This window comes from Ahaetulla prasina, chromosome 1 (genome assembly GCF_028640845.1).
Source record: "Ahaetulla prasina isolate Xishuangbanna chromosome 1, ASM2864084v1, whole genome shotgun sequence".
Lineage (NCBI taxonomy): Eukaryota > Metazoa > Chordata > Lepidosauria > Squamata > Colubridae > Ahaetulla > Ahaetulla prasina.
Window position 1 is genome coordinate 33,322,296 of NC_080539.1, and position 21,524 is coordinate 33,343,819.

Consider the following 21,524-nt stretch of genomic DNA (forward strand, 5'->3'; position numbering starts at 1 on the left):
GTCAACATGATACAGGAATAGGAGTCTTTCCAGAGCAAAAAGTATCCAGCAAGCTATTGGGGAAGACTGGAGGAAAGCATGAGTAGCACTAGTGTTTATAATGTAGGTGGATTAAGCCCAAAGGATATACAACTAGTGATGTGGCCAGAGGCAAAAGGAAAGTTTGGTAATGCAAAGAATATATACTAATGGAATGTCGGATGTCAAACCATGAATCAAAACCAATTTGATGTTGTGAAAACAGAAATGTCAAGGCTGCCTATTGACATTCTGAGAAAAAGAAATGAATTTGAACTGGTTATTTCTCATCGGAGTAGAAGCAGACAAGAAAACATCACTATTAACAAAATATTGTCAAAGACAGTGCTCAGATTCAACCCCCACCCCAATGATATCCATTTAAATTTAATGCAAGCCAATCACTATTACAGTGATGCATATCTATGTCTAACCAATATAGAGGAAGTGGAAATTGATTTAAATAATAATTTAAAGCATCTTGTTGATGTAGCATTAAAAAAAATCATACTAAATATAGAAGAACTAAAGTGCTAAAGTTGGAATCAAAATGGCATTTGGAATAAAGGCAGAATTTGGTCTCAGTGCATAACCAACAGATCAAAGCAGGAGACAGACTATCAGAGTTCAGCCAAAAAAATTCAATGATTATACAACCATCTTTCCCCAAATACTAAAAAGCTGAACAACATTGAAATCAAGTTGATTATATATTCTCAAGCAAAGATGAAAAAGCTTTACTTCATGAAGAAAAACAAGACATGATTCCTATTGTGGCACAGATCATGGGCTCCTTCTTGCAGAATTACAATTTAAACAAAAGAAAACAAAATAAGCAGAAGAACCAGATATAACCTCACCAATATTCCATAAGTTCATTCAGTGAAGTTCATGAAGCACTAGCAGCAGTTTAAAACCTTACAGGATATTGCCATTAAAATGCTATATTCAGTTTCTAAGCATGTATGGAAAATACCACAATGGCCCAGAGATTAAAATAGAACAATTTATTTAATCACTTTGTTTCCAGTAGTGGAAATTTTGAGGAGTTCAGAGAACCGGTAAATACCACCTCTGACTAGCTCTGCCCCCATCTATTCACTGCCTCCCAAGTCCCAGCTGATCAGGAGGAAATGGGGATTTTGCAGTAACCTTCCTCTGGAATGGTGTGGGAATGGAGATTTTACAGTGTCTTTCCCTTGCCACGCCCACCAAGCCATGCCATGCCATGCCCACCAAGCCACACCCACAGAACTGGTAGTAAAAAAAATTGAAACCACTGCTTAAAAACCTGGGTCACCCCATCTGCTTCTTGAAAAATTTTTTATCATAACTGGAACAATTAAGAATTGAGGAAAGATATGTTACAGTTGCATAATATTATTTATTTAATACATACAAAATAGATGTAGTGGACCAGAAGAAATTGAAAATGAAATTAAATTTGAGATCTGGGGGAGAAACATCAACAACCTCAGATACTGTATATTTATGATACCACTCTGAAGGTTGGAAATGAGGAAGAATCATCAGACAAGATCAAGAAAATGTTTTGATGCCTTTGAACTGTGCTGTTTCATGCTATGTGTGTCAAAACAAACAGTTGATGAAATCATCAAATACGTTCTGTTGTAAACCTTGAGGAAGAATGATCTGTAGGAGATATAAACCAATTATATATTAAAGATGGCATTAATTCACTGACCAATTTATTCTAAGGGAGATTTTTTTGCATCCTCTCCTAAAATGCATAAAAACACATATTATGACTTATAATTTATTCTTTCTTCTGTTCATAGAATCCCAGAGCTGAAAGGACCTAATGATTTACATCCTTCTACTTAAAGCAAGCCACAGTTTACATTTCTGGGATTATTGACTTCTTTGCTTTTCTCCAAAATTCTCCAAAATTCTCTTCCCTCCCTGCCAGTGGTCTGCTAGAGATTAAAGTTCTATTGCTTGCAGGAACCTTACTTCGCATTTGTGAGGTTACTTTACTTAGTTTTCCCCAATTTACCCTTTGTTTCTAAAAGGAGTGTCTGCAAAAACTATAATGTACATACAATTAAACATTCTGCTCAGTTGAATTTTCTTTCAAGTGAGAGCCAGTTTAGGATAATGGTTAAAGTGCTGGCCTAGAAACCAGGAGACTGAGTTCTAGGTCTCCCTTAGGCATGAAAACTGGTCAAGTGGCTTTGGGCCAGTCACTGTGTCTCAGCCCAACCTGCCTTACAGGGTAGTCATTGTGGGGCCAGGAAGCAGGAGGATTAGGTATGTTCAGCGGTAGGATTCAAAATTTTTTACTACCAGTTCTGTGGGCGTGGCTTGTGGGCATGGCATGGCTTGGTGGGCATGACAGGGGAAGGATACTGTAAAATCTAGGGCCTCTGGTGGCTCAGCAGACTAAGTCTGTCTGTTATTAACACAGCTGCTTGCAATTACTGCAAGTTCAAGTCCCACCAGGCCCAAGGTTGACTCAGGCTTCCATCCTTTATAAGGTAGGTAAAATGAGGACCCAGATTGTTGGGGGCAATAAAAGTTGACTTTGCATATAATATACAAATGGATGAAGACTATTGCTTAACACTGTGTAAGCCACCCTGAGTCTTCGGAGAAGGGCGGGATATAAATTCAAATTTTAAAAAAATCTCCATTCTCGTCCCACTCCAGGGAAGGTTACTGCAAAATCCCAATTTCCTTCCAATCAGCAGGGACTCGGGAGGCAGAGAATAGGTGGGGGTGGGGTCAGTCAGAGCTGGTATTAACCGATTCTCCAAACTAGTCAAAATAGTGGTGAAATCTGAACCGGTTTGCTACTGGTTCGCAGGCTGGGCATGCACATTACGTGCCAAGAATGTGCTGTGCGCGTGCACAGTTCACACCAAACGTGCATGCCTGAAGGAGGTTTGGGAAGGTAAGTCGAACAGCGGGGAGGGGGAGGAATTAGCTGTGGCATGCGATCTTGGGAACCTTTTTTAAAACGTTTTGAAAGCATTTTTTACTACCAGTTTGGGTGAACCAGTAGTATTTTTTATTACGGTTTAGACAAACTGGCCTGAACCAGTAGGATTTCACCCCTGGTTTGCCACCTTCAGTTATATATAAAAAAGGACAAGGTAAAAATATAGTAATAAAAGTAATAATAATACAAATGAATGAAGAGTTTCAAGTAATTGCTGTCTGTTTCTGTATTATATTCTGGGTCAGATTGTGTGACCCAGCAAACTGTTGTATTTAACAAATTGCAGAATCTCAAGCCCTGGAGTTTCCTTATATGGAAAATAGGGGAAACAGAAGAAGCTGTGGGGGTGGGATGCTTGGCACTCCCATTTTGCCCATTGTCCGCCTCCAAATCCCTGCACACTTGCTTATAATATTGGCTGGTTTGTGATTCTATAAATTTTCTATAGGGAGATACCATCTTAAAAATAAGTCCCATGATGAAAATGGCAAGGAGAATGTATATTTCTAGGGCAAAAAGTGGTGACTGTGGAAAGCGTTAAGAACCATTTGGCCATCATCCTTGTACAAATGGCTGTCTCTGCATTTGAGATATGGATTTGGGAACCATAGCATGTAAACCAATTCCATTTCCGACACTGAAAACAAAAGAGACATGTTCTAGCAAAAACCATCTTATTATTAAATTGCGAAGAAAACTGCATTCCAAAGTTGGATGCATCTGTAATCTGATTAAAATGCTATATGCAATTCTGGTAAATTCCTCTCAGATGAGGACATTGTTGAGAACTGGGCCATGATAAGTAGAGTATCTTAACTGTAAGAAAAGGCAGAAATATTGTCGTTCTCTTGTACAATATAATAAAAAATAGGACCTGATGGAGGAAAGTGATTCATTAAATGTATGAATACCCAAATTGGAGTTTCTTCCCATTCTTGTTTCATATAGCTCTTATTCCTCTATTGATTCATGCTACATGGTAGAATTGCTAAAAAGACCTTGGTGATACAATACTTACATAATTTCCATAGTCACTTGGGTTTAAAAAGAAAGATTAGCATAGGTCTCTTTTATCATGAAAGGTTCACGATAGCAAAGTTGGTTTACTTGCAACAACATCATGCTTTGCATAAAAATAGGAATAAGAATAAGAATATCCTAGTTGGCTAGTTTTAGAAATGAAGTACTAACACAACTTTCCCCACCTGATTCTCTCTAAATGTGTTGAATTACAATTCTAATTATAACAGTATTTGTAATCCAACACATCTAGAATGTACTAGGTTTACAAAGGTCATTTGTCAATTATAATTTGTGGCTCTTCTCCAGCATGCTAGTTCATAGGTTTTTCAATAATAATAATGCAATTTATCTCATTATTTAATGCCTAGAATTATATTTGTGTTAAAATTTAAGGCTCATATCACCAGTGTTCTTTACAATTCAAAATGCACATTTTTCTGACCACCTCTTAAAGAAAATCATAATCATTGTGCATAGATTTGATTGTTAGACTTCTGACCTCAAGTTGGAAGAGACTTCAAAAATAATTTATTACAACCCCCAGCCAGAAATTCTCTATTAGGAAGAAAGAAGAAAGAAAAAAGAAAAGAAAAATAATAGGACAAGAACGGTAGGCACGTTTGTGCGCTTATGCACGCCCCTTATGGTCCTCTTAGGAATGGGGTGAGGTCCATAGTTGAAAGTTTTTGGTTAAAGCTTTTAGGATTATGGGAAGAGACCACAGAGTCAGGTAAAGTATTCCAAGCACTGATGATTCTGTTACAGAAGTCATATTTTCTGCAATCTAGATTAAAGCGGTTAACATTAAGTTTAAATCTATTGGTTGCCCTTGTATTATTGCAATTAAAGCTGAAGTAGTCTTTGACAGGAAGGACATTACAATAGATGATTCTGTGAGTTAAACTTAGGTCTTGTCGAAGGCGACGGAGTTCCAAGTTTTCTAAGCCTAGGATTTCAAGTCTGGTGGGATAAGGTATTTTGTTGTTTTCAGAGGAATGGAGAACTCTTCTTGTAAAATATTTCTGGACATGTTCAATTGTATTGATGTCAGAGATGTGGTGAGGGTTCCAAACAGGTGAGCTGTATTCTAGAATTGGTCTAGCAAATGTTTTATATGCTCTGGTTAGTAGTGTGGTGTTTTGGAAAAGAAGCTACGCAAAATTAGGTTTACAACTCTTAGAGCTTTTTTTGCTATGTAGTTGCAGTGGGCTTTGGCACTTAGATCATTTGACATGAAAACTCCAAGGTCTTTAACGGGATGGGGGTCGTCTGTAAGGTAATGTCCATCTAGTATGTACTTAGTTTGGGTTCTTTTTTCCTATATGTAAGACTGAGCATTTGCTGGTTGAAATTTGGAGCTGCCAATTTTTAGACCAAGCGGTTAGATGATCAAGGTCATTTTGAATGATAGAAGTATTGTCTGTGGTGTTAAATAGTTTGACATCATCAGCAAAGAGAACACAATTACTTGAGATATGGTCACAAAGATCATTAATGTATAGTATAAAGAGTGTTGGTCCAAGGACGCTGCCTTGAGGAACGCCACTCTTGACAGGAACAGGATTTGATAAAGCATTGCCAATTTTGACCACTTGTTGTCTGTTAGACAGAAAAGCAGATATCCATTTGTGGAGGGGTCCTGAGATGCCATAGGATGTTAGTTTTAGGAGAAGTTTATCGTGTACTACTGAGTCAAAAGCTTTGCAGAAGTCTATGTAGATTGCATCTATTGATTTGCCTTGATCGAGATTTGAAGTCCATATGTTTTTGCAGTGGAGAAGTTGTAAGTTACATGATAATTTTTTCCTGAAACCAAATTGTTTGTTGGAGAGTAGGTTGTTAGTTTCTAAGTGTGAGGTAATGGATTGGTTGATGATAGATTCCATGACTTTGCAGGTGACGCAGCAAAGGGAGATCGGTCTGTAGTTTTTGACTAAGCTGGGGTCTCCTTTTTTGAAGATAGGGATGACTGTGGCTAGTGACCAAAGTTTGGGAAGAGAACTGGTAGTGAAAGCTTTATCAAAGATAATACTTAGGGGTTCTGCTATATTAATGGAAAGTTTTTTTAAGAAATATGCACATAGTCCATTGGGTCCAATAGAAAGCGATGGTTTTAAGTTGTGAAGAGCTTTTCCAACGTTGTCTTCTGTGAAATCTATATGAGTTAAATCATCATAGTCATTGCTGGTTCGTTTGTGGAATGTCGGATATGTGTTATCGGAGTTAACAAAAACTGAGCCAAAGAAAATGTTGAAGAGGTTTGCTTTGACTGTTTCGTCATTGCATTCTTTGTTGTTAGAATCTTTTAGTGGTGGGATGGATCTTGAGTCTTTAAGTTTATTGTTGACAAAATTATAAAAGGCACGATTGGAATTTGTGCGTAGAAGGTTCTCTTCTTGCTTGGTGTGGTAATTTGTGCATTCAGTTTTTATTTGGTTGCATATGTTTCTGTAGCGGTTTTTGAAATTTGTAACATAGCCTTTTTTGTTTCTTTTCCAGAGGATTTTTTTGATTGAAGCTTTTTTATTGATATGGGTAGTTTGTTTTTCTTGGTCATGGTAGTCATTTGTGGTACATATAGTTTAATGACTCTATTGATTTCAAGTAGGAAGACTCTATAGTGGTCATCAGCGGTTATGCTGGTTGCAAACAGATTTTGCCAGTCCAGAAATGAAAGATCGTTGTTTATAAGGTCGTAATTGGCTTTTTTGAAGTTGTAGTTGGGAGTACTGTTGTTATGACGATTTAAGTATGGACGTATATTGAGACGAAAATCAATCATGCAGTGGTCACTGTTGGAAAAAGGTTCTTTAATTTGTAGTCCGTAAATTGAGTTTGAATTTTTGCAGAAGATAAGGTCAAGGCAGTTGTTGAGTCTTGTATTGTTAGTTACAAGTTGTTCAAGACCTAGGTTTGTAACAGCGTTGTATAGTGTAATATGGATTGGGTCAGTTGAACATTCATTAGTTGTCCAGTTAATGAGAGGTAGATTTAGGTCACCCAGGAAGATGAGAGGATATGGGCAAGAAGTAGCCCATGTTAGCATTGAGGTTAGCATATTTGCATGGGTAATGTCATAGCCAGGGGCTCTGTAGCATAGTAAGAATCGAAGAGTAGTGTCAAGGGATAGGTCGCATACTATAGTTTCAGGAAGAGTATGTGCTACTTGGATATTTTTTAGATTCAGTGACTTTTTGTAAAAGATAGCCACTCCACCACCTCTTCGGTTTTCACGATCTGATCGATAGACTTGATATTCTTTGTCTGAGATAATAGAGTCAGGAAGGGATGAGTTCAGCCATGTTTCACAAACAAAAATGATATCAAATGTAATAAGAGGATAAATTCAGGTAATGTGTTGACTATGCTTCTTGCATTTATCAATTTGCATTTGAGATCTGAAGTGATTGGTGTTGAAGAGGTAAGGGGCGTGCATACCTAGTTTTAGATGTTAGTAGGTTGGGGGTTGTGTACAACAGATGGTTGTATAGATAGTTGGATGGTAGTTTGGTTGTTTGGATGGCTGGTTGTTTGGATGGCTGGTTGGGTGGATTGTGGGGTGGCTGTTTGGATGGCTGTTTGAATGGCTGTTTGGATGGCTGCTTGGATGGTTGTTTGGATGGCTGGTTGGATTGTTGGTTGGATGGCTGTTGGTTGAATGGCTGGTAAGATGGTTGGTTGAATGGGTGGTAGGGGGATGGGTACTTGATTGAATACTGGGATGGCTGGTTGATTGCTATGGGTGATAGTATTACTACTATCTTAATAGAACACTGTCCCAGCTTCTGCTTACAAATGAAGACCTACTGCTTTCAATGCAGCCTATTTCACTGTTGAGCAGCTCATTCGGTCAGTTTTTCCTAATTTTAAATGAAATAAATGATTTGAAATAAATGTTCATTCTAACATTTAGTAACACAAAAGACTATGTCATACCTAAAATTAGATGGTGATCTCACCAAAGCTTGGTTGTCAGCCGAAAGCTGATCTCATCAGTTTAGCCATATTGAATTTTAAAGGAGTTCCACTCTATCCTTTTAGTCTAAGGGAGATCAAAAATTGTACGAATCAATGCACTCTTTAAAAAGTACTCAGCAGTTTCATGTTCTGGATAAAACCAATAAGGGAAATCTCATCATATTGTTTTTCATCCCACTTTAAAAGTGTCCAGAAGTTGGCAAGATTTCAAGCACTGGAGGTAACAGGAAGGGGAATATTTAAAGAAGTTACAGTATAGACTTACAATTTGAGGAATGGTTTGGAAATGAATAGATACTCAAACTGGATGCTTTATCGGGTTACTAGTTGTAAATCATCCAGTCAAATGGATGGCTAGTTTTAGCAGTTGAGTTCTAGAGAGAATGGAATGTATCTTGAAGGGACCAGATTTGGAATTTAAGAATGCTTCAAGAAACTTTCCATCAGGGGTGAAATCTAAAAATTTTCCCTACCGGTTCTGTGAGCGTGGCTTAATTGGTGGGCGTGGCTTGGTGGTCAGATGACTGGGTGGGCATGGCCAATAACAATAAATAATAAAAATAATTAACGAAGTATACAAAACAATAAGAGGTACCAAAAACCAACTTTCACACTTTACACACACACAACACAACACAACACAACACAACTGACTCACACACAATGTAAAAGCAGCTGCACTTCACCCAAAATGGCCCCTGTAACAAGCAGGAACCTCACACTGTCACATTTTACACACACACACCACAACTGACACACACACACAAAATGCCACATACAGCTTTGTGAGATTTTGTGTGTTTGTCTAGTTAGAGTGAAACACTACAGGAACACACCAAATCTCAGAAAGCTGCACAAATATTTTATTTTATTATTTTATTTTATTTTATTTTATTTTATTTTATTTTATTGTGGACTTCAAATCCCAGAGTTCCTCAGCCAGCAAAGCAGGAAGTCAAAGCAAGCTTTTTTTTTCCTTCAGTAGCTGAAGAAAGCATAGTGTTGCCAGCCCGAAAGAGCAGTAATTATAGGTAAGTGAGGAGGGGCATTGGGTGGGCATGGGTGGGGGCTCTTGTAAGTGGGGGCTGTTAAAAAGTGAGTTTAAAAGCCTGCTAGGATCAGGAAACTCCTCTGGAATTGCCAGAGGGAAAAAAGTTTTAAAAAGCTCCTCTGACGATCTCAGCTGAAGTTCCCTCATAGCAGCCCAGAACCTCTTAAAATAATTGTTTTAACATGTAGAAAACATGTTTTTTAAGGTTCTGGTGATGAGGAACTCATCTGGGATGGCCAGAGGAGCCTTTTAAAGCCCCCCCTTTTTTTCCTTTTTTCCCCCTTCGGCTAAAGAGGTTTTTTTTAAAAAAACTTTTAAAGTGTTCTGATGATCTCTGCTCAGCCCCGCGATCATCAGAGTTTTTTTTTTTACTTTTAAAGATATGTTTTCAGCTGAAGAAAAACTTTTAAAAGTAAAAAAAACCCAACCTCTGCTGATGGTGCAGCTCAGCAGAAGCAGGGGGGCGGGGCCAGGGATTTTTGCTACCGGTCCTCCGAACCAGCAGCTGCCATCGCTACCTAATCGGGAGAGCCGGTGCGAACCGGGAGCATTTCACCCCTGCTTTCCATGTTGATTAGAGTGAGATGGATTCACAGGAGTCACTGACTGAGACAGGCAGCCATAGAAATTGAGCAAATAAAATAAAACTAAACAGAATTGAGAAATGTAGGATTTGGAGGAGTAGACATTGTCCCAGACATCTCCCATGATACAATCAGATGCTCAGTGTTGAAATGTATTTTTTTTAAATAGCAGTGATAAATTTAGAGGTAAACCTATGTGGCAGAACATGAGCTGATATATCATATTCACCTGCAGGAATTATTATGGAATCTAGAGAAACCATGCAGGATTATAGAACATCCTGATGGACTAGTTCGCGTTCTTCTAAAAATATGTTTTGTGTATGACAGCTATTATATGAATACACCACTTCATGCTCTCAGAATTTCAAATGTGTCACTGACCTAAAAAGACAATCTATCCTTTCAGTAAATACTGAGAAATCAAGTAGCGCAATGACATGAAGCAGGTAGTAAGGGCACAGCATCACCAAGTAGAGGCCATTCTCAAAAACAAGTTTGACTGATTCTTCAGAACCCTGGACAGGTCCCATGGGAAAGTGGGGTTACTCTGGGCTGAGGATTCACTCAGCCCCTTTTAGGCTCCAGTTTCAGGTCTGTCAGATTCAGAAGATCATTTAGTAGTTGAAGCTCTGTGTAATAGGATCCAGAACCAATGCCTCTCTAGGTTAGTTTTCTCTTCTGAGTCCCCTTATCTCTTCTTTATTTCTCTGTTTGGATTTATGCTTGGTCATTACAGGAAACCAGATCTCGTGGCAGTAGCAGGAATATTTCTTACTGGCTTTTATTGCTTTTCTCTTTCAGTCACCCACATTTATATTGATGAACAAAAGGTATTGTCTCTACATGAACTACTTTCATTTGGTCACATAAGTTCTTTGTCCCCACATTGGTGCTTGCTAAAATGTTGTTGAGTGTCCTAACTTATGAACTCACAGGCCACCCACCTGGAGCCCACTGATTATATCAGAGGCTTTTCCAGCATGCTGCAGCACTGTAAGTCCCCTGTAAATGAGCTGTAAAAAAATTTCTCTGGGTCATGAATTCCAGTGAGCTGACAAATTCTTCCACCTCTTTATTTTAATACAGTAGAGCTGGCTTGCTGCTTTCATCTATAAAACTAGTCTCCCTGTCTCCACCTTTGAATTTGGATTCTATCATGAATTGGTTTCAGATACAGACTCCATTCATTGCCATAAAATGCTTCTTTGCAACAACACTGGGCACTTTTCTCTGCATGTGTTTATTTTATATAGCCCTTCCTCGTCTAAAGCAAGTCAATACAATTTTAATACCTCTGCTGACAGTTTCAATCTATTTGACAGTTAAATATAGAATAAGCCAAAGGGGAGACTATAAATGAACAACGTAAATACCTCTCTTTTTTCTTCCTCCGAGGCCTGTGCAGTTTTTGCAGATTTATGATTAGACTATGCTAGTATATAATCCTTTTGTGAGCACAAAATATGGCATTCCAGAGCTATTCTTACTTGGACACAGTTTTTGATTTTTACGAATTTATTGAAAAGAATCAAAGCAGCTGAGCAATGCTTCTGTGTAATTCATTTCAATGCAGCGCTTCCCTATGAGATAAACTGATGGAATATCGTTCTATTAAATAGAGGGCATTGACGTAATAGCGACTGTATTGCTAAATTATATTTAAACCAGGAGTTTTTCAACTTTCACTCATTCCTACCCTGGATTATTTTATGCCAGAACTTTCAAGAAAGCCTTTAGCAACCATCTGGGCTGGTTCCTGCTCGAGAAATGGTTCAGTACTATTTCCAGGGGATATATGGAAATTCTCTTAATGTATTATTTGACTGAGAAATTCTCACATGAAGAAGAAGAATGGGGCCATGCTGTTAGCTTTGCCCCTAGTTACTCCTGCTATTTTTTCCTTGAGTTTGGACATAAGAAGAAGCACTCTTGTTTTCTTCTTCTACCTTTGATCTCTGTTACTATATTTTCTTGTTCATATTTGTATATGGATTTGCATATGAATATGTATCATAGCGAACATAAGATTAAAGTGGTATTTTTGGGAGATGCAGCAGGCACACTGAATTATGCATCAACAAATCTTCAACTGAGTAAATTACAAAAATGAGGGAGAGAAGTGGATTTATAAGATAAGAAATAGAATAAATATTATAAAACGGTAAAGAACATAATAGCAAGAATCCTACTGGCTCAGGACAAAAGCTCATCTAATCCTACAATCAATATCTCAGAATGTCCCTACTGGTATATTTAGAAGGCTTGTGCACTTGAAGTAGTAACCCTCTTCCAGTGTTGTTCTATAGCAAATGGTAATTAAGACCTGTCTTTGAATATGGAAGTGGAGGGATGGATACAGCTATCAAGATTAGTAGGCTTTCAGAGATTAATCAGAGGAGAGCTCTGCTGCAGATATTATGTTATGGTTACAAATAGAATGAATAAATAAGTGGAATACTGAAATCAATAGAAGTTAATAGAATTCTATACTTCGTTTTCTATAAACTGCATGCCCAGGTTTGTTGGGAATCTTACACTTTCACAATTGGAGAGACTAAGTATAGTTTAGTGATTTTTTAAAATTTTGTAAAAATATAATTTTAGAGTGAAGAATCTTCTTAGATTCTTAACGTAAGGAAAATTAATATGGAGAAAGGCAAAGGGGTTGAAGAATTCCTAGTTTTTTAGACTAAGCACAACAGTTTTCATTGCCTATCTCTTTCATTTCAAGTCAAATGTTTTTGCTGGTTTTCTTTTAAATTTCTTGGGCTTAACTAATTTACAGAAAGCTGAACCAGCTGACTTTTTTCCTTCTAGGGGTTGGACAAAAATTAAAAGATTCTTCTGTTGTATTCCTAGTGTGTGTGTATATATGGATATGTGTGTGTATGTGTACACACACACACACACACACACACAAACACATATATGTTCTCAAACATTTTTTTAATTCTTCTATATCAGATTATACAGAAAAAATTTATAGGGATTATGGCCAGTTAGAGTGAAAATACAATAATCAGAGATGACATTGATTTAACTTTGGAAGCCAGTTGAATTGCATGTTTATATGACTTGGGTGTTCTCTTATCAGAACCAGAAGCAATAATGAAAGAACAGATAGAATTGAAGTGACTGAGCTTTGAAATAAAACCAGCTACTCTTTGGCTAACACCCACTATGTTAATTTGAATGCAGTAGTCTGGCCGGATGAAAATTTGATCTTTCAAGTTCATGTCCCTTAGAGGCGTAAAGTTGAAGGGCTAAAGTGATCATTATAAAGGAGAAAAACCTAATTTACTGAAGCCATATTATGACACTCTAGTTATATCTGACCAGTCAATGGAGGAAGGATCAAAGGACATGAACATAAAAGCATTTGTGCTTTGACTCTGACATTTAAAGCTAGTGCTGCCTCTCAGTTAGCCTTCTGCGTAATATCTTGTGATTTATTGTAATGTCTCTCAAGATTAGGGCAATTGTATGTGTCGTTGAGGGCACAACTGGAAAAGCTTTTTCAGGACTGGGTTTTGATGAAGTGGAAAACTACCCAGCTAGAGAAAAATGACATCAAAAAAGTGGGAATTCAGTTAGATCCATAGTTCTTTAGAAGTAATATATCAGTAGGCAGCCAGTGCACTCTAGTTTACATTTGGCCAATGCTACATAATTTTTTCTGTAACTGTTCATATACCCAGCCTTTTTAGTTTCATAAGAGACTAGTGCAGTATGAAAAGTTGCTTGATTTCCAAACATAATGCTTAATAACGTAATAGCAACTGTCTCTGGCTATTCTCTTGCAAAATATTGTGCTGAGGAGTGTACTTAAACTCTACAAGTGCTGTTCTGAGATACACAGAACACTAGACTCTGAGCTTCCAGTTTAATGAGGAAAGTATAAGGGGGGGGGGAATGTGAATCCTTTGATCTATCATAGAATCATTAATCTTTGGTTTTGTCAGTAAAACAGTGTTAGACTCTGTGTGATATAAGGTTTTGTCATTATCTCTCCAATTGGAGGAATGTGTTGCACAAGATACAGTTCCTTCCATCTCATACAATGTAAATAATCCTATAAATTAAGTTGAGGGTATATTTTGTGCTATTATGGTTTAAGATATAGGGACACAGTGGCTCAGTGACTAAGACACTGAGCTTGTTGATTGAAAGGTCGGCAGTTCAGCGGTTCGAATCCCTAGTGCCGTGTAATGGAGTGAGCTTCCGTTACTTGTCCCAGCTTCTGCCAACCTAGCAGTTTGAAAGCACGTAAAAAATGCAAGTAGAAAAATAGGGACCACCTTTGGTGGGAAGGTAACAGCGTTCCGTGCGCCTTTGGCATTTAGTGATGCTGGCCACATGATGGAGGCTTTGAAATGGAGATGAGCATCATCCCCTAGAGTCGGGAATGACTAGCACACATGCACAAGGGGAACCTTTACCTTTACCTTTACCTTTATGGCTTAAGAATATCTGCTCAGAATAGGCTTTGCTTCGTTATCTGCTACTAATTTATGGAATATCTTGTTTCAGGGGATTCATTTGATCTCAAGCCTTTGTAAACAGTTTCCTTCCACTAGAAGTTGTTCCTACTCCCCAGACATTGGTCCAGAGGATCCCCTAACTCTCAGGAGTACAAAGGGCCCCTAGAAAGGATAAAAATATGGAAAAAATATGACTACCTCTGTATCCCTGTGAGAACCCAAATCTTTAAGCATATCATGTTTTCAGTACTTTATAGCCAATGTCAAGCAATTCAAGCAGTCAATTCAAGCAGTGTCTTCACAGAGAAGAGCCAGAGCTTCTGTGACACAGTACAGACCTTGCATCTAAGGGTCAGCTTTCTTAGCTCCTCTTGTTGATAAGGACTAGAAATAACGTGGAGAAAATGCCTCATGCTTCTGCTACTGAACAAGATGGGGAACATGCCCTAATGTCTAATGACTGTTCCTTAAAACAGTTCTAACATTGTATAAAGATCATACAAAGAAATACAACCAGAATATATTTGGCTGAAGAAAAGACAGTGGAGTGAGAAAAAAAATACTTCAGAAGTTAAAGATCATAAAATCATTTATTCAAAAATGCTATGGCGCTGTTTGCTAATAAATGAAGAATAAAGGAGAAACTTCAATAGAAATATAGATGTAGGCAGTTCTGTTTTTACCTGTTGACCAAATGAATCATCACATAGATTTTATCTCATTTCCTATGGAAGTCCAAGAGCTGCAGGGCATCTCGGAGGCAGATTTGTGGAAGCTCTAATATGTCAAATGGTGACAATGCAATAAAAAGCACAGAATTTCTGCTAAGAGTCCTTGGGCATTTTTTTTCCTTCTAGAAGGAAAAAAATTGCCCTGAGGCCTTAGCTGTATGTCATTTACTGGTACATCAATCCCGCTTGTGCATTTCAGTCCATGAGCCCTGGCAGTAGAATTGAGTACAATCTCTTAGGATCGTAATTGAAAGTCAAGGCTTCTTCAATACATTCTTCTCTTCTCCTAGGATTTGTGAGTAGAATAGGAAAGTTACATCTATTAAAAGTTAGAATATTTTGGTTGGACTTGATTTGAAAAGAAGAGGAGAAAAAGCAGCATAACAGCAAGAGAAAGAAAATAGGTTGAGGAACCAGAATACGTGCCATCCAATATGATGAATTCTTATTCTATGACCTAGTTCTCCTACACAGCAGATGGAGTAATCTACCTGCCTTGAGATTATATAACTCCAAGGGGGGGGGGACTCACCTGTGCTGATGAATTGCTGATGATGCTGATGAATTGCATTATTGGATTGTTTATAGCCTTTGTTCAAGTTACAGTAGATTCAGGTGACTTACATATAAAATAGATACTTTAATAATAAAAGTCTAACAAACACTATGAAAACATAGCTCATTGGGATTTTTCCTGCAGGCTGTTTGATAGCACAAAAATTTCCACATAGCAACTTATGTCCTCTACCCTAACTCAGCCCACTAGCAAAATGTACACTAAATATACCTGTAAACCCTTCCTCCCTGTAGTTATCTAATCTCAAAGCAGGTGGCTACTTCACCTTATGTTTGTGAGAACTATGTTATGGAATAAAAACATACCTCAGTTTATTCCTTTGTCTTTCTGGCAATTGTTCTTTCCTAGGTGTTATGCTACACTGATTCTTTATTAGCTGCTAATGACTATCATTGTAGTGTCAAGGTCTCGATCACCTGAACACATCACAAACTGTTACATTATATTTTAGGTAGCTAAAATTAAAGCTTTGCAATGATGGAGAGGCATTCAGTTGTGTCCTGTTGCCTTCGTAGCTGCTTAGTAAGAGTCTGTACTGGACTATGGCCATTCTCTGAATGAAGAGATAGGCAGGGTGCTATGGTGGAGGTATGTTGCTGTTAGAACATATGGAATCTCATGCATGCAGGGTCTGTTTCAAATGGTCAGCTGCATTTTATTGTTTTACATTTCTTACCATTTTCTCTTATCTCCTATCTGTTGATTTAAAACATACACTTGAAAATTCTATTCATATTTGGCTGCTTCCCAAGATTGCCCAGAGTATTAGAAGCTTCCAGCTATTGCTTGTTCTGCAACTGTAGGTTTTTTTCTGTTATTGCTCTGCCTCCTAGAACAGCAGAAAAGCTAATAAACATGTATCTGGACTGTACCACTTCAAGCAAGATTTAAGGGATTTGATAGATCATTATATTTGTGGGGGGGGGGGGGAATCAACCTTTGGAAGAGAACTATCACAGGCTGGTTTTCTTTGTGATGAGTAGCTGAGTATGAATATCTATGGAGATTCTTTTGGGTTAGATTCTATGAACAGGTTTATAGAATCTGCTGATTGTGAAAAATATTTGACCAAATGGGCTGCCCTACCTTAAGCCCACTTGACATGAAACTATATATAGAAAATATATATATATTTTCCTTGTGCCAGAGGTCCAGACTACTGGGCTCAGCAGATGGAGGTGGACCACTCAGTCTTCTCTGCCATACTGCTGTGTATCTGGTGCCAATGTCTGCTGTGAGCCGAATTCAGAAGCTGGCTAGGTGTATCCTGAGTATCTAGGACACAGCTGTGCATAATATTTGCATATGCTACATTACATGTATATAGCAGTTTATAGCAGCTTTGCAGAAAAGTAACTGGCTCTTAGTCACAAAGCATTTTCTAAGCAATAGGTTGTCAGTAAACTTTTCTGAGCTTAGTACAGCGGTTATTAGATACAACAGTATTAGCATGCAGCATATTTTCCCTGCAAGTGGAGATAATATTGGTCTACCTTGAATCACCTGGAGTGATTGAAGTATTCTATATATGTGCTAAGATTACTCATGCATGTAACACCTAACACCTTCTAAAGTTTTTGCACTTGAAGTAAAAATGACCCAAATTAATTAATGAGATTAGATACTATGTAATCTTAATTTCATATAGACTCTGCAGCACAGTACCTAATAATATTTCTCTCCTTTCCTAAGACTGACATTAGTTGCCAACTTCTGTGCTTAAAGTCACATATAAGTATAATTTTTCCATGACTTGGAATTGGAAGAAAGTATTTGCCAGTTTGTTTTCTGGCATGTCAGTCCAGCTTAATGAAGCTGTATTTTTCCCCCTATGAACAGAACAGGGCTTTAAGCATGAACATATATATGTACAATAGGTGTATAGGAATCAGTGTTTAAGCTTTCTTTTACAAAGCAACTTTAAAAAGAGAAGAAGCAATGCAAGGACATGGTATTCTCAAGAATGGACAAAGATGCCAAAGGAAGGGCTTTTTTCATAATCTTAATTCATGCAGGAGAGTATTTGGATTGTTACAACACACAGGGAGAGCAAGGACAATTCCTTTTCCCATTAGAAAGTTCCTTGATTATCCTCCCTCTCACATACAATTAAGTAACAGAAGAACTTTCAGTGGGCCCATGAAGCATTTTTAAAAATATAATTGCCACATATGCTTTGGGGGAAATCTCCCTGGAAAGTCATTTACTCATGTAGAAAACTATCTCCTATTAGTATCAATGAAAGCTTTTTTCTGTGTGTTTGGGTTGGGTTTTTGTTTTTTTGTTTTTTGGGGGGTTTTTTTGCGGGGAGGGGGGTGATAGTAACATGTAAAAACTGGATGGTTAAAGATAACTTTATGAGCTTTAGTCTTTACAGAAAATTATATTCACACCATGAAACATAACATGGGGGCGGGGGGCGGGTGGGGGAATAATTGGAACCAATGAACATTAATTCAAGCACAAGGAACTATGGCTCCTCAGCCAACAGTAGCCATGCTTGGAGGATGGCATTTCTTTTGCTCCCTTATAAAGAGAACTTGGGGTTCCTTGTAATAGTTTAGTGATGTTAAGTTAAGTGAATTGAAGTTGATGGCTACTCAGCGAACTCTGAATAAGAAACAGTGCTTGTCAGAAATGTAGACTAATAAAGAGTTTTCTAGACTGGGTGTGGATGTATTTCTAGCTGGTTTATTTAAAAGCTCCATTTGCTATGGATCAGTGCAGAAGCAGCATCTTTGCATGACTGCTTGTTCTTTTTCCAGTCGTCTGACACTTAACTTTGTAGACTGCTTTCCTGACTTCCAACTTTTTACTAGCATTATGCCTTTGTTTTACTTAATGAACTGCTTTTCTGATTTCTGCCCTCTTGTTAATTCCAACTTCATCATGCACAATCACTTGAATGTCTGCTGCCTGTCTTCAACTATATAGTTTGCTATCTACAACTTTTATGTGTGTCTCCTGCCCACTCTCCATTATGAGAGATGACACAGATTCTAAATATGCAAATATTTTTGAGACAAGGGAGTTAGGTGCAGTTTATGGAAAGAGATAATTGGACATTGAAATATGAATGATTATTGTCAGATTCAAAGAGTAGTCAGATAACGTTTACAAATTTTAGGGATTTCAGATTTTTAGAGGCACAATTCTAGTTTTTCATGATAAGACGTAAAATGTTGGCTCATTAATTTTTTGCATATAGCAAACTTCTTATAGTATAGCTTTTTTCATACAACCTGAAAAGTTGAATAAAATGAGATTGAATAGTTGGTTGGTCTATGTGAAATGAAGGAGGTCTCTTAGAAGAGAAGGTTGGGAAATGTTTGCACCTTAATCAGGAATTCCCGAGTTATAATTTTGCATTATGGAAAAGCTGCACTTTGAGAAGTAGAAACTTGGTTAAATTTTGGATCCCAAGATTAATGAAAAGAACTACTAAGGAGAGAATGGAGAGTTCTGTAATTTAAATTTATTGCAAAACTCAATTGCTCAGTCACTAAGACATGTGTGAATCTTTGCAATCCCATGGATCATAGCACACCAGGCCTCTGTGTTCTCCACGGTCTCCCGGAGTTTGCCCAAATTCATGTTCATTACATCAGTGACTCTATCTAACCATCTCATCCTCTGCCATCTCCTTCTCCTTTTGCCTTCAGCTTTTCTGACATCAGGTTTTTTTCAACAAGTCCCCTCTACTCATTAGATGGCCAAAGTATTTGAATTTCATCTTCAGTATCTATCCTTCCAAAGAACAGTCAGGGTTGATTTCCTTTAGGGTTTGACTGATTTTATCTGCAGTCCAAGGGGCTCTCAAGAGTCTTCTCCAGCACCCCACTTGAAAAGCATCCATCAATTATTCAGCACTCAGCCTTTCTTATGGTCCAACTTTCATAGCCATACCTTTCTACTGGGAAACAAGCAGGCAGACCACTCTTCTAATCCTACCTTTGTGATTTGAAATAGGTTTTAATAGATAGGTTTCTGGCTGCCTCAAAATCTAGCTATAGAACTTACTTAGTTTGTATAAATCACTTTTTAAAAATTCAAAATGTCCAGGAGAGGGGGGGGGGAAAACTCCAAGCACTTTCCTGGAATTTTCCCTCTTGATGCTGGCCTAATTCCATTCACCTCCAGGTTTCTGCTTGTGCCATCAGTTTCTGCTCCTCTCATTTTATAGCTGACTCCTGGATTTTGCATCTTGCCCTTTTTAAGCAAAGCAGCAAATACACAGTTAACACTACTGACACACTTATTCTTTCATTTGCAGCATCCCCTTGGAAGGTTGGATCTGTTGAAAATTACTGTCAAGGTTAAGCAACGTTTTGCTGCTCTTTCTTTAAAAATATTTTCTCTTCCCCTTTCTCATTTTGTGGAAGTACATTGGATTTGTTTTTGGGGTTTTTGTTTATAAAATAACATGATTACCATAAACTTATTGGAGACATGCATTTAATTTCATGTTTCACCATCACTGCCTTCATCATTTATCCAAAAAGCATTGACTGCTTAAAGTCTGAGAAAACAAGTTCCAATGGGAAGGAGGTCTTCCCTGTGGAAATAATACCATCATTTTTGTCAGAGTTGAATTGACCTTAGAGGTCTTCTGCTTAAGCAGGAGATCCTATACCATTCCAGACAAGTGGCTGTCCAGTCTCTTCTTAAAAGCCTCCAGTGATGGAGCACCCACAACCCCCGAAGGCAAGCCTTTCCACTCGGCTGCTGTCATTCTGAGGAAATTTCTAAATTGCTTCTCTCTTGATTACTTTCCATCCATTGTTTCTTGTTTTACCTTCTGGTGCTTTGGAAAATAGGTTGACCCCCCCCTACACATTCAAATAAAAGAATATCCTTCCTGGGTCCCCAGATCTCCAGACTGGAATTTCAAGAGGTACTTCATATTGTGGAATTTTCTGAATTACTTGTTAAATTATCAATTCAGTCCCAAAATCTGATGTGAGAAACTATAGAATATATTTAATAAAGATTTATCGATAGTTTGGAGGATGGAGATACATTGTTTTTGGATGTTTTAATAATTTTGCTTCATAAAATACACTTTGAATGCCCACACTACATTCTTGAAATAGAGGGCTGGGAATAATTTTTAGACACAGTAGAGAAGGTAGTAGTGTTTCATTTTATCAGCTGATTGTTTTGAATAAGAGAACTGAAAGTACAGTGTGAAACTATTTTGCTAAATTTGAAGAAGGATTCCATATCCCAATTAAAGATTCAGAATGGAAAATCACGGCAATAATTCTGAGCAGTAATTCAGTGGAATTGGCATGAAAACAGAGATGTTCACAGTATGCAACATTATTTTAGACTGTTCTCCTGAGTCATGGACAGGTTTTATGCAGGACCCAAACTGCATTTCCCATGTCTATTCCACAGCTTGTACAGCATTCCCTAAAATAAAGCAGAAGTTAAGATAGTTGTGTTTTTTATGATCTCAGAATCACAGAATTGGAAGAACATTGAAAACCATCCCCAATCCAGATGGCTTTCTATGTCATAATTACAGATGAAGCTCTGTATTCTTTTCACTTTGCATAATTTCCCCAGATTAGTCTGTGAAAGTTAGTTGATCATATGCCACTAGAAGAAAGAAACTACAGCATGTGATTTGCCTGCAGAGAGTTATTGCTTTTGAGCTAAATTACATACTGCAGAAGGAAGCTATCTTTAGAAGAACATTATCCAACCAGAGACCCCCTCCAGATGGGTTGGATTATAATTCCCAACAGCCATACCACATGGCTATTGAATAATGGGAATGTTAATTCAGCACAGCTCAAAAGGCTGGGAATGCTGTAGAGGAGATTAGTTTCCATTCCTACTAAATGGTCAATCAGATCCTCAGCATGAGCAAAAATCATTGGAATGAAATAATGCTGGATTCCCTTTCATGCAGCTCAACAGTTGGCTCTTTGTGAGAACATCGTCAATCCAACTGTTGTTCCAAGATCTTCCTGGCTCCTGCTTTTCCCTATTTGTGGACCAATTTTTATGAGTTTCCTAATTACTGACCCTGCTTCAGTAATTCAAAGAAAAGGGATCTTCCATTTCTCTTTTTAAACAAGGACTGTCTCTGACTTTAAATGAATGCC

At 37.8% G+C, this 21,524-nt stretch overlaps 1 protein-coding gene across 8 annotated transcripts in view; it reads left to right on the top strand.

Annotated features, from left to right (window-relative positions):
- The window catches only part of NCOA1 (nuclear receptor coactivator 1), a 323,605-nt gene that overhangs the window by 237,171 nt on the left and 64,910 nt on the right, over window positions 1–21,524 (top strand). The gene's annotated exons all lie outside the window — the stretch shown is intronic.